Source organism: Schistocerca cancellata, chromosome 5 (genome assembly GCF_023864275.1).
Source record: "Schistocerca cancellata isolate TAMUIC-IGC-003103 chromosome 5, iqSchCanc2.1, whole genome shotgun sequence".
In the NCBI taxonomy this organism is placed as follows: domain Eukaryota; kingdom Metazoa; phylum Arthropoda; class Insecta; order Orthoptera; family Acrididae; genus Schistocerca; species Schistocerca cancellata.
The window spans coordinates 222,817,689-222,830,486 of NC_064630.1; the positions used below are offsets into that span (position 1 = coordinate 222,817,689).

General features: G+C 43.7%; 1 protein-coding gene across 1 annotated transcript in view; it reads left to right on the forward strand.

Annotated features, from left to right (window-relative positions):
- LOC126188457 (orexin/Hypocretin receptor type 1-like) overlaps positions 1-12,798 on the forward strand; it is a 520,725-nt gene that overhangs the window by 399,935 nt on the left and 107,992 nt on the right. The gene's annotated exons all lie outside the window — the stretch shown is intronic.

Sequence of the window (12,798 nt, forward strand, 5' to 3'; positions counted from 1 at the left end):
GACAGTCGTTCTTCCCGCGAACCATGCGCGACTGGAACAGGAAAGGGAGGTAATGACAGTGGCACGTAAAGTGCCCTCCGCCACACACCGTTGGGTGGCTTGCGGAGTATAAATGTAGAAATGTAGATGTAGAGGACGAAGATACTGCGTATCCGGTGCCCAACCTCACGAGAGCTCTTCAATGCAAATGAAATGGCTCTGACCACTATGGGACTTAACATCTGAGGTCATGAGTCCCCTAGACTTAGAACAACTTAAACCTAACTAACCTAAGGACATCACAGACATCCATGGCCGAGGTAGGATTCGAACCTGCTACCGTAACAGCGGCGCCTATAACCGCTCGGCCACAACGGCCGGCTCAGTGCAGATGAAATGACTGCACAGCCCCTAAACGGTCTGAGGTGCTGAGGCGAGCAACCCGGGAAGGAATGCAGCGTGACAGGGGGAGCAGAGTTATATCCGACCAATCAGTCGGGCGCTGCAGGTCCGAGCGTTTTTCATCCTCAGGCCTGCGCGGTCGTTAGCAGCGACAAGCTGTTGACAGCAGCAGGAGCGACATTCCACCAATCAGCGCGCGGCTCTCGGCTGCCGGGCTCGAAGGGAAAATACCACTTGCTATTCTGGGAGGACTCTCTGATTTATTGCGAACTTACGATGTCTCTAGATTCCGTCGACATTCCTTCTCCTCTTTTGGCATCACTCTTGAAAGGAGCTGAGAAGTCATTACGCTCCTCATCACGAATTGCTTTGTTGGATTCGTGTTTCTAAAGCTGAGGCACATCACGCAGTTCACACTAGCTACTCCATTATAAAATTTATTACTGACACTTTGTGCCTTCGGGATACTGATCGTAATCGCTGATGGCATTTCTAACAACGGTAGACCAGCGTGACGTTGAAGACAGAGAGATATATCGCTGATAATGAAATATTATTACACCTTAATTAGCACTTTTCCAAATTACGAGAGCAGCATTATCTCGGTACAAAATTAGTTGATGTAGCAGCCTATTAAAGCAATTTACACTCTTAACATAATAGCAGCTATGGCACAACATGACAAATTGGATCCCATTGAACTATGTGATGATACACTATACTAGTGTCTGTATGCATAATGAGAGTCTCCAACAGTTTAGTATTCCTTCTCACGCAACAGAGAGGAATTTCAGGTATTCTATATCTGTAGCAATCCTGAAATTTGTCTTCCCACTAACGAATTGCAATAGCAAGACCTGATGGTTCGAATAACTCTGAAGAGGTGTAGAACGGAGCAACAGCAGTGGATCATTAAGGCTGCAAAGAGGTGGGGTACATGGCCCAGTAGAGCCCTATCTTTTGTAACCGGTAAGATTAGTGTTTTGCCAAGCTCAATTAATGAAGACTCTCCAAACGAAGAGGAAGATTAAAACAAGTGAAAGTATGTCTCGTCAAGGCTAAAAGGCGCAGAATCTGCTGCATGTGACTTGTAACATGGCAGAATAGTTTTGGTCACAGGCTTGTGCACCGCCGTATTTAAACAAGTCCGTATAACATCGATGTTTGTGTGGAAGCAGTTGATAGAACGACGAAGGGGTAATAAAATGTTCAAATGTGTGTGAAATCTTATGGGACTTAACTGCTAAGGTCATCAGTCCCTAAGCTTACACACTACTTAACCTAAATTATCCTAAGGACAAACACACACACCCATGCCCGAAGGAGGACTCGAACCTCCGCCGGGGAAGGGGTAATAATCGCACTATAATGGCATCATTGGATGACCCTAATCTTATCGACATTGGCATAAAATATCGCCCACTTTCTTTCGATTTATCGAATCGGAAGCGAAGAGTACGCGTCTTCTTGCGTTAAACGTTCGACGCAATGTACTGCAGATTAATTCAAATGGTTCAAATGGCTCTGAGCACTATGGGACTTAACATCTATGGTCATCAGTCCCCTAGAACTTAGAACTACTTAAACCTAACTAACCTAAGGACATCACACAACTCCCAGTCATCACGAGGCAGAGAAAATCCCTGACGCCGCCGGGAATCGAACCCGGGAAACCGGGCGCGGGAAGCGAGAACGCTACCGCACGACCACGAGCTGCGGACTCCAGATTAGTAAAACACACACTATGGTGTAGTCTTCCTTTATCCATAAATATCAAATGCCAATCATTCTAGCGGACAAGTAATGTTATTGCAGGTGTGCTAAGGTTTTTAGAGGAATTGGCCACATCTTTTCATACAATGAAGGCCGTATATTCCCGGCGGGGTTAGGGATTTTCTCTGCCTCGTGATGACTGTGTGTTGTGTGATGTCCTTAGGGTAGTTAGGTTTAAGTAGGTCTAGGGGACTCATGACCATAGATGTTAAGTCCCATAGTGCTCAGAGCCATATGAATTTGAAGGCTGTATATATATGCTAGACGATGCCATGGTGACTGCTGTCTGATGGCCTGTATTGTCGTCGGCGTAGTGAACAGATGCAAACGCCATAAGTGGATATTCCGACGACAGCTCGCAGACTGACCAGTGTCTTAAGACACCCTTCGACGTTCCTGAAGGTGGATCCAGTTGAGGTAAGCCTGAAGTCCCGTTTGCTCTGCAAGTTACAAGTGTGTGAGTACGAGCCTGAACGATGGCTTGTTATCATTGAGAACATAACTATATACATAACGCTGGTAGTCAGTAAGATATGCGTTGAGGTCGGAAAGTGTCTTCCAGCATTCTAGCGTATCCCCAGTATCAAAATGAAAGATATACTTGGGGAAATACAGAAAAGTTGTCACGTTAGAGCGAGTGCCTGCTTCTTACTTACGAACAAGTGGTTTTTGTATGTGTATTTTGATAGAACCCTTGCAGAGAATGGGCATGCTAGACTACCTAGATGATCCAGTGGTTGGAGCCACGTGCCCTCTATTAAACCCGTAGCAGGCGGAGGCCCTGCACAATCCCCCGGGGATTACCCAGCGCACGATCTCACCGTTGGTCATCTGTTAGTGTAATTGGGTATGGACGTTGCATATGCAACTAGGCTGCATGGCCGCATTACACCTCACAAAGCAATAGCTCTGTGCTTCTGGCCGTCCGCCAGTGCAGCCTTCGAAGTTTCTTTGTCTAATATCTATATGAAGCTTTTCAGTCTAACATCTATATGGGTAATGATCTGCATGACATCAACATGACATCAATACGGCTACAACACACACACACACACACATACACACACACACATATATATATATATATATATATATATATATATATATTTTCGGTTGAGGTTCTCGCGTTACACGTAGATCACCCTGTACTTCCTCTGACAAGTGGATGTCAAGAACTCAGATTTCGTTACGAGTAGACTTGACAATATCGCCTCTCCACTTACGGGTTTGAATCAAACAGTGAACGGCTACATGGGTTAAATAAGGTACATCATAGGCTCGTGGCTTATAACGAAGGGCTGTACCACAATTGCAGCAGCAGGAAAAATCCAATTTCTACTCAATAATTAGAATATATCGTGTACTAAAATGTTTGAGTTACTGAAGCAAACAAATATTTTACAATGAAATCAGAAGAATAAAGTTTACTAGTATTTATAATCACCATAAACGGATTAGCGAAGGCGAGATGAATCCCATGTGATGTTTAGAAAGGCGCTATTGTACTGAGACAAATGACGTATACAAGTGCGAGCAAAGAGTAGTGACATTCGAACGCGACTGTGTGTTAGCTACAGGCTCTCGATAGCAGCCGAGGATTACTAAAATTAATGCATGTCGAAACAAAACAAAAACTGTTGAATCTTTGGACGACGTCAGTGTCACGAAGCTGTTTTCAATCCAGCAATATGAGACTAACTCCGAAAACAGTAACATAGGAGTAGTTTTCGAGCATACAGAAGACTGGTTATAAAATTCGTTGCCACAAAATGAAAGCAGTCTTAAAATTTACGAAAGGTATTACTAGCAAAACAGGACATCCAAAAATACACAAAAGTATGACAATATTAAAAGAGAACTAAAAGCGATCAGGAAAATGTTAGGTGCAAATCATATCCAAGAAGAAACAGACATATTAAGAGCAAATAAATAAATTGTAAGTATATCATATTTGATCAGATATAAAAAAAAGACAATTAAAAGAATGGAACCATTCAGGTTAGATACGTACATTATGAATTCTACGAAGACCGCAGTCTAGGTAAAACTGTAACACTAAAGTGGTTCGCCGGTGTAAAATACATGAAGGAAGCGATAATGACGCAACATAATATACAGACAGAATAAATTTGAGCAAAAAATTCACGACAGAGTCGTTGGTCTTACAGGAAAGTCGACGAAGACTATAACAGCTTGGCCTGACTAACGGAAAAACGGCTGTTCTAAAAGAATGAAAGGAATATGGGCACAAACAAAACTTACAGAAACTCTGAAAATGGCCTTAATTGTAAGTCACAAGGTCCAGTACTACCCATACCTGTATCTTATACACATGGAGTAAAAGACTCAGCATACAAAACTGTTGATTTATTAGAGGATACAAAAAGGAATACATTCTTTTTAAGTGACACAAGTGTCACGGGTGTGGCGCTTCTCCCCGAGGGGTCCTTGAAGGTTTTGACGATGAACTTCTCTTACACTAATGTTCACAGATATTTTGTGTCTTGACTGCTTCGTATACAACATGTTGATATTGGAATCTGATTTGCAACACAATTGTATCTTATTTCTAGGGAGGATAAGATTTCATTATTGCTAGCACTTTACAAGTCCGTAGATAGACAAATGATTTATTACTGTTTATTTTACATTTCATTTACATGAAAGTTTCTACTGATGCATAAATGTTCTTGACGGATGATAACACTCAGAGTTAGCTGATATTCATCTCACTCATGGGCAGGCACTATGCAACACTCCTGGAACAAGATGCCTGTATGCAGAAAGATTTCCAGAGAGGAGATTACCAAATCATGTCACATTTTAAAGGCTTTATGGTCATTTTCATGAAACAGGATCTCCTAGATTATAGCGGCGCGAACCAGGTAGAGTTCGTAAAGTGCCAAGTGTTCCGTTTTAGGAAAGAGTGTTAAGTGAACTGAGGACAACCGCGGCGCTAGCACATGATCCATAGCCAAGGAACTGCACGGGTCTCGTATACATCTATTATAGCACTAGAATGTACAAAACCTATTAGCTGCTGACTCTCCTCGGAGCTTGGAATTCTGCCAATGATATCTATACCAAATTCTGAACATCCATGACTTCCAGGCATGTGCTTTATTCACTGACAATAATCCCTTCACAAAAAAGGAATATACAACAGGAATATTCAACACCGCTGGCTGGCAGTTGGAAAATCCTTACTCTAGTCGGATGTTCCACCACTAACAGAGATTTACCACAAATGAGTGGACTGACATTGTTTACGGCCACCTGATTACGCTTTCTCCGCTGCCTAACACGTTTTTTGGAGGAAATTACCATATCTTCGTCCGTAAAGTACTACTGGAAATGTTGGAGAATGGCCCGCAAGCAGTCAGGCAGCTATTGTAGTACCGGCATGACGGGGTTCCATCACAATTTGACGTTGATGCCAGAGAACGCTACACTATGTATTCTCCAATTATCTGATTTGGAGGGCCGGGCCCGTAGAGGAGTCGCTACGTTCTCCCGACCTCACTCCTAAGGATTTCTTTTTCTTATGGGAGATAAAAAAGTTCGGTTTACTAGACGCCGATACAACTTATAATACTTGTGTCACCATTTCATTAATTAATTAGGACGATGATATTCTCGCAGAATATGTGCTCCGTTATTCATAAATTATAATTATCGGTGTTTCTCACTAATCAGCAATCTGATCACTGCGTAAATCATTATTGAACATTACACACTTCTAAAGAGCCAGTTGCCCGTTTGGCTGAAGCTGCAGCCGTCATTTTGAGGGTGACAGACAAGCATTGGCACGCTGGTACCAGTTCTGCATTAACGCAAACGGACTACATTTTCAGAAATCCCTCTAAATATTCATCATACGGAAATCTGAAATCAGCCTCTGTACATCATTAACGTCAGAACATTCATAGATCCCTAACGGGGAAACAGTGTACCTGTGGCAGTTTTGTCACATAAAATTTTTTTCTTTCTACCTCATGTAAACATTCTAAATTTTTTTTTGTAGCGTGTAAATATCTATGATATCTTGTAACTATTATTTATTCTATCACAACATCGTTTCCGACTTCTTACGTTACCATCAGGTTGTCGCCTGACGATGGGCAAAGAAGCCAATAGGTGGTTTGTCATTATATAAATGGTTGCAATTGCCATGAAGTTGTTTTGCTTTTCATGTTACTGCCACGTTTTTTCTAAGACTGGCGGAAAATTAGAGAAAACTTATCATAGTTCATTAAACCCAGGAGTCCGCCCCGATAGCTGAGTGATGCCGGCACGGTAGCTCAGCGTGTTCGGTCAGAAGGTTAGCAGCCCTCTGTAATTAAAAAAAAACTGAGTTAATCGATCAACAACGAACTTAAACGGATGTCTTACGACGTCCGCCCCGAGCAGATTCAACGAACAAAATTAGATTATAAAAGAAAAAAAAAGTGGTCAGCGTGACGGATTGCCGTCCTGCGGGCCCGGGTTCGATTCCCGGCTGGGTCGGAGATTTTCTCCGCTTAGGGACTGAGTGTTGTCTTCATCATCATTTTATCCCCATCCGGTGCGCAGGTCGCCCAATGTGGCGTCGAATATAATAAGACCTGCACCAAGGCGGCCGGACCTGCTCCGCAAGGAGCCTCCCGGCCAATGACGCCAAACGCTCATTTCCATTAAACAGAGGAAATACACAGGAAAAGAGCATACTTGCTTACCAAATGAAAATCTTTCTTACATGAACTGTTCGTAATATCCTCTGATTACGTCTGTTTAAGTAAACTGGAAAGCTGACATACGCCTCAAGAATTTGCTTGCAATGACAAACAGTTCCCTTCATTGCGTTATTTGCACCTAGCTTCATCTGTCTGTGTTGCTATTACATACATCTCGAGTACGTAGCTCTTTATTATCATACATCACAAACTTCATTTAGATGACAGTGCAATGGAAATGTGTACAAACGTCGATTTGGCGGATGAATTTTGACTTATTCTCCTTCACAAACGCTTCCCTCTTAAATGCAAGTACCAACTGCTTGGTCCCGGATCTTACTAAAAATGTGGATGTTTGTTCTTCACCTAAACAAATCAATACCGTCTTATGTATTTATAATTATCAGTAGTTTAAGGACTTAACACAGTAAAGGACTTCTTGAAGGTGAATTTTTCTCCTTGGGTGTCTCGCAATGGCGATTTGCCCCTGGTTCTGAGTGAAGCTCGCCCGACTATTTCAGCATGTGCCGCACAAGAGACTCGAACACGCCCGTCCTTTAGCTGTATTACACAATATTAAAAATGAAAAGTTTTTGAAAAAAAAATGTGTCACCACAGCTGAGCTGTCCCACTCTTTTAAGAAACGATCTCCTCAAAACACGTATCGTATCGACGTCCTTTCAAGTAATTTGCCGGCGCCTGGTCACCAGTTCCCAAGCAGCCCCCAAACAAGCAGCCCCTCAGAAGATGTAGAACACACTACCTGTAAAGGTATGTCACTAAGTTCCTGGCAGCTGTATGTGTCTCAATACTGATGTTTCCATACGCATGAATGTAATACACAAAACTGGTTATTGTATACTGTTCTCATGTTCTGTGTAGATGTCTGTCCGCAGCTTTTGAAACAACTCTCACAGGACATACAAAAGTACATTTTGTTGTTAATTTAGATACATAGCCATTAGAATGGATTGAACTTGGAATATCCTAAATATGTACGAAGGGCGTTTAATCATTTTTATTGCGTTATCAGTAGCATTTTAATAGCGTAGTACCTCTGTCTTTCCTCTGTCACATTTTCGTCTTGTTTACTTGTTTCATTATACTCTGGATGTAAAATTCGTTTTATGTCGGAATCTGTACATTGTTAAGCCTATGTAACTTGGTACCAAGGTACGACTTAATCTAATGCATATTCTGCATTGTCAATACAAACTGTAAAATCATGTTTCCAGTGCTGAGATTGCTGTATGGGCACGTAGTAAAGGCCAATAAATTAAAAAATAAAAGTATTTTGGGTTTTTGGTTCAAATGGCTCTGAGCACTATGGGACTCAACTGCTATGGTCATATGTCCCCTAGAACTTAGAACTACTTAAACCTAACTAACCTAAGGACAGCACACAACACCCAGCCATCACGAGGCAGAGAAAATCCCTGACCCCGCCGGGAATCGAACCCGGGAACCCGGGCGTGGGAAGCGAGAACGCTACCGCACGACCACGAGATGCGGGCTTTGGGTTTTTGAATGGAACATAATGGCTACCAATCCCTGTGTGGTATACTTAGTATACTGCCAGCGTGCATTATAGTTGTAGTTGTTGAGATGATAATGTTGCAGTACGACTTTGCCGCATGTGATGAACTGCTTTCGTGACGCTCAGCAAAATGACGTCATACTGGGGGAAGCGACCGTCAGGCTGAAGCCCTGAAGTTGTTTTACAAGGACGTGTATTCAGAATTAGAGCGCTTGTTCACGAAGCTGACGAACCAGCAGAAAGTAGCCAGCACCTCTGTAGGGTGAAGCTGAGCAATACTACAGCTCCAAAAAATAGCTCTGAGCACTATGGGACTTAACGTCTAAGGTCATCAGTCCCCTAGAACTTAAAACCACTTAAACCTAACTAACCTAAGGACATCACACACATCCATGCCCGAGGCAGGATTCGAACCTGCGACCGTAGCGGTCACGCGGCTCCAGACTTTAGCGCCTAGAACCGCACGGCCACCCCGGCCGGCACTACAGCTCCAGCTAGGCTCCTTCAGGAGCTCACTAAACGAGAAAAGCACAACGAATGAACTTCTCTCTGCCACAGCCTGTTGTCCATTCTGGGGTGGGGGTGCAGCTGCCGGAGAAGTACTGTCCAGCAGACTCTCATAAATTCGCTGCCCCGTCCCCCACTAAATAAGACCCTCATTTTTAGACGTTCTCAGATGCTCGCCGCCGTTCTTTATAAGCAACCGTATCAAGGTGTGTACCAAACAGTGCGGTCTCCACCAATTTCTGACCTTGAGATGGAGACCACTGCAGGGGCACATGAAGTACCCAATCACCTACCATTTTCGCCAATATCAGCAGCCATCCACATGATCTTCTGACCCTAAGAGCATCACTTGGCGCCTTCGCATCGCTGGTTCTCCTGCCCAGGACTGTCTTCTGCTGACAGGCACCTCCGTAGTGGTCACCTGTTCGAGCCTGGGCTGGAGGCGTAGTGGTCTCTGTGTTGCTGTAAACTAGGTCTTGAGAGCCACCGTCGTCGCTGAACATCGCCATGTATGGTCATATGCCTTCGACTTTGGCCGTACTGAATGTTAGAATTTAAACATCGTGTATCCCGGAGCGGTACGCAGCGAAAACAAGTTATTCAGGCTTCCGGGAACTGCATCCAACACACTTCGGGCGCAGGTTCGCTGACGCCGCAGCCGTTCGCTGCTAACTCGTGCTGTGCTGGCTTCCGGGCCGGTTTGTTCTTGACCCCAGCACTTGAAGTGCCGGCAGCCTCCGACGTCATCGAGCGGCAATTGCCTCCCGCCTGACGTACTCCCTCCTCTACGCTTACTTGAATAAATAACTGTTGCAATCAGGGAGGTTTCATCAACGGCTTTCCACGCGATTTTAGCCACCATCGCCATTATAACCCACATACCGGCAAGGAAGGAGCGCCCGCTCCTGACCTACGATAGGTCAATTCCTCCTCCGCCAGAGGGTCACGTTCCGACCCGTTTGTGCCTGTTGGCTTCGAGTGTGGGTGAAGAAAGAGTTGAAATGGTTTATGGTCACTTTCCATTGCATTACAAACTACATTTGTGTAGCCAAGATGACGCCCGAGCTGTTAGACCTTCAGTGTAGGCGTTACTGCAAGAAGAGCCATGTCGGGAAATAGCGTCTTAATCTCGTGTTAGGATGATAATAAACTAAAGCCAGATGTTGAATTCACCTTGGCGTGGCAGAATTATTCGCGAACTTGGAATGGGCCGTGTAGGTGAGGATGTTGTGTGGTTTGAGATTATTGTCACAGATGTATGCGCGGTGTACGAAGAGGAATTTTCAAAATTCATTTGTATGACAGGAAATATCTTTCGACGCAAAAGAGTCCTGTAAATATGGGCTCCTAAGTGCCTACCTTTAGAGCTCTGAGCACTTCTTCAGTAGAAGAGATGTGTTTCACAAGCGAAGACGACCAATTGCTCATAGATCTTAAGGCATGCATTTTATAGCCCATGTTTTACTACACCTTTCTGTTTCGAATGATCGTTCCTGTCATATACTGGAGTAGGGCCAGTCCTCCTGGGACGCACTGTATAGAGACACTAGTGGTAGTTATGGTGGAGATTTTATAAGATAAGGACGAGGTGTTGGCATAATGTGTAGGCAAATGTAGTCGACACAAGATTCTCAGGTACCCGATGACACTTGCACTGTCGGTTCTATGGACGTTACACGGAGAAATGCGGATAGTTTGTTAGAGAAGAGGGAGGATCATACTTAGGGTAAAGATGCAGGTCTTTGGCTCGGTAGGGGTTCAGATCGACCTTGCTTATCAGTTTTTAATACAGTTTACGTAGCATAATATATGTTACTGAATAGACACCCAAATCCATAAACTTAGTCGACATGATACATTATGCCATTTACCATTGTTGTTTAGCAAGCCGCTGTGGCCGAGCTGTTCAAGGCGCTCTAGCCCGGAACCACATTGCTGTTACGGTCGCGGTTTCGAAACCTGCCTCGGGCATGGTATGTGTGATGTCCTTAGGTTTAAGTAGTTCTAAGTCTAGGGGACTGACGAACTCAGATGTTGAATCCCATAGTGTTCAGAGCCATTTGAAGCAATCATTTGAACCATTGTTGTTTCGATTAGAGATAAACGACTTTGTATGCTCCTAAGTTTGAGTTCTTTTTCTTTATAAGATCGCAGAATGAAATAAAACTCTTTAAACGATTAATATAAATGTTTATTTGCTACTACAATACAAAAACATACACTACCACTGACATGGCTGAAATCGCTTTCGCCGTATGGAGAACTCTGTTACAGGACCACAGTGACACGTACTTGAGTAACACATGTTGGTTATAACTTAACTTCCGTTCCTTGAGTTGGTACCCACGGAAACCGAATGATCGTAATACAATGAAACTTTCTGAAAACATTTGTAACGACATGCGGAAAGGAAAAGAAATTAACCACTGAAAAAAAATCTTCAAATGTGTGTGAAACCTTACTGGACTTAACTGCTAAGGTCATCAGTCCCTAAGCTTACACACTGCTTAACCTAAATTATCCTAAGGACAAACACACACACCCATGCCCGAGGGAGGACTCGAACCTCCGCCGGGACCAGCCGCACAGTCCGTGACTGCAGCACCTTAGACCGCGCGGCTAATCACGTGCGGCTAACCACTGAAAGAAGACGTTTTAATTTCTATTTCAGAGGGTTACGTTAGCTAATTGCGTATCATGGTTACGTTACAGGCTACAAACGTCCCTCAGTGTGACAACCATCAGCACCCACGACAGCCTGGAACCGCACTGTAGATACCATTTCACAACTATCTGCAGCACTTTTCGAACGGTGGACCATGAAATATTCAGCTATCGTGGCACAACTCCTATACTGCTTGAAGATACTGCATTACGTCCAGCATTTCCAGCCATGGCAACAATAACTTTTTCAACAACCTGCGACGCATTTCAGCGTCGGCCTCTCCCAAGAGCAATACCCAAATCACCAGATAATTACAGCTTCCGAATCATGTTCTTCAATCCCGGTGCGTAAAGAGAGCCTCTCCGTGTTCCTTTACGGCATCGATACTAACGAAGAGCAGACACACTACTGATGTTACATTGATAAAACAACGTCTTTTCACCTTTTCCAGAGCCATATTGACTATCTGTAACCGTAATTCACTCTGACGCTTGTGTTTCAACCGTACGTCGCTGCAGCAGTGCCGGCGCATAACGGCAAGTCATGACAGTAACACTACAAACAAAGCAAATTCTGCGATGCTCATTGTGAACATGGTTCCTATAAAGTTGGATACCCATATCGGAAATATGTTTCCGTCTGCACTGGCTCTAGTAGTGAAAGTCTAATTACAACCATCCTGCACATGTCACACACACCCTTCCTCAACATTCAACAACCAAATTCATCTGTGACAGACTGTTTCATAGTCATGGCTCGCGACGTCAGTTTTCGAAGGCTAATAAAACTGTACGTCATAGCGACGACATGATTGCTTCGGCAGTTAATCCTTAATATAGGGACAGTTTACCATGAATGCATATTTACTGCATAATTCAGTAATTAATGATAGCAAATAGCGCTAGTTGTTTATCCATGGCATTCATGTTTGTAAACTAATATCTGGACTGGAATGACGTGGAGAGAACAGCGCTGCAACGTGAAGAGCTGACGCACCGGATCGAACAGCACACAGCTAAACTTTCTTCTACTGGCGGAACAGTTATGCGGGCTCAATACTCTAGCTATTAGGGACACTTGCACACTGCTGTAATGACCTGTTCCCTTAAGTGTCGTTCTGCAGCGTCTTGCTGAAAGTGTCTTAAATTACATTTGAAGTCGACCAGTTCATAAAAATGATGTATGCAACTCACGGGCTCAGTTACACCTTTTATACAAATTTA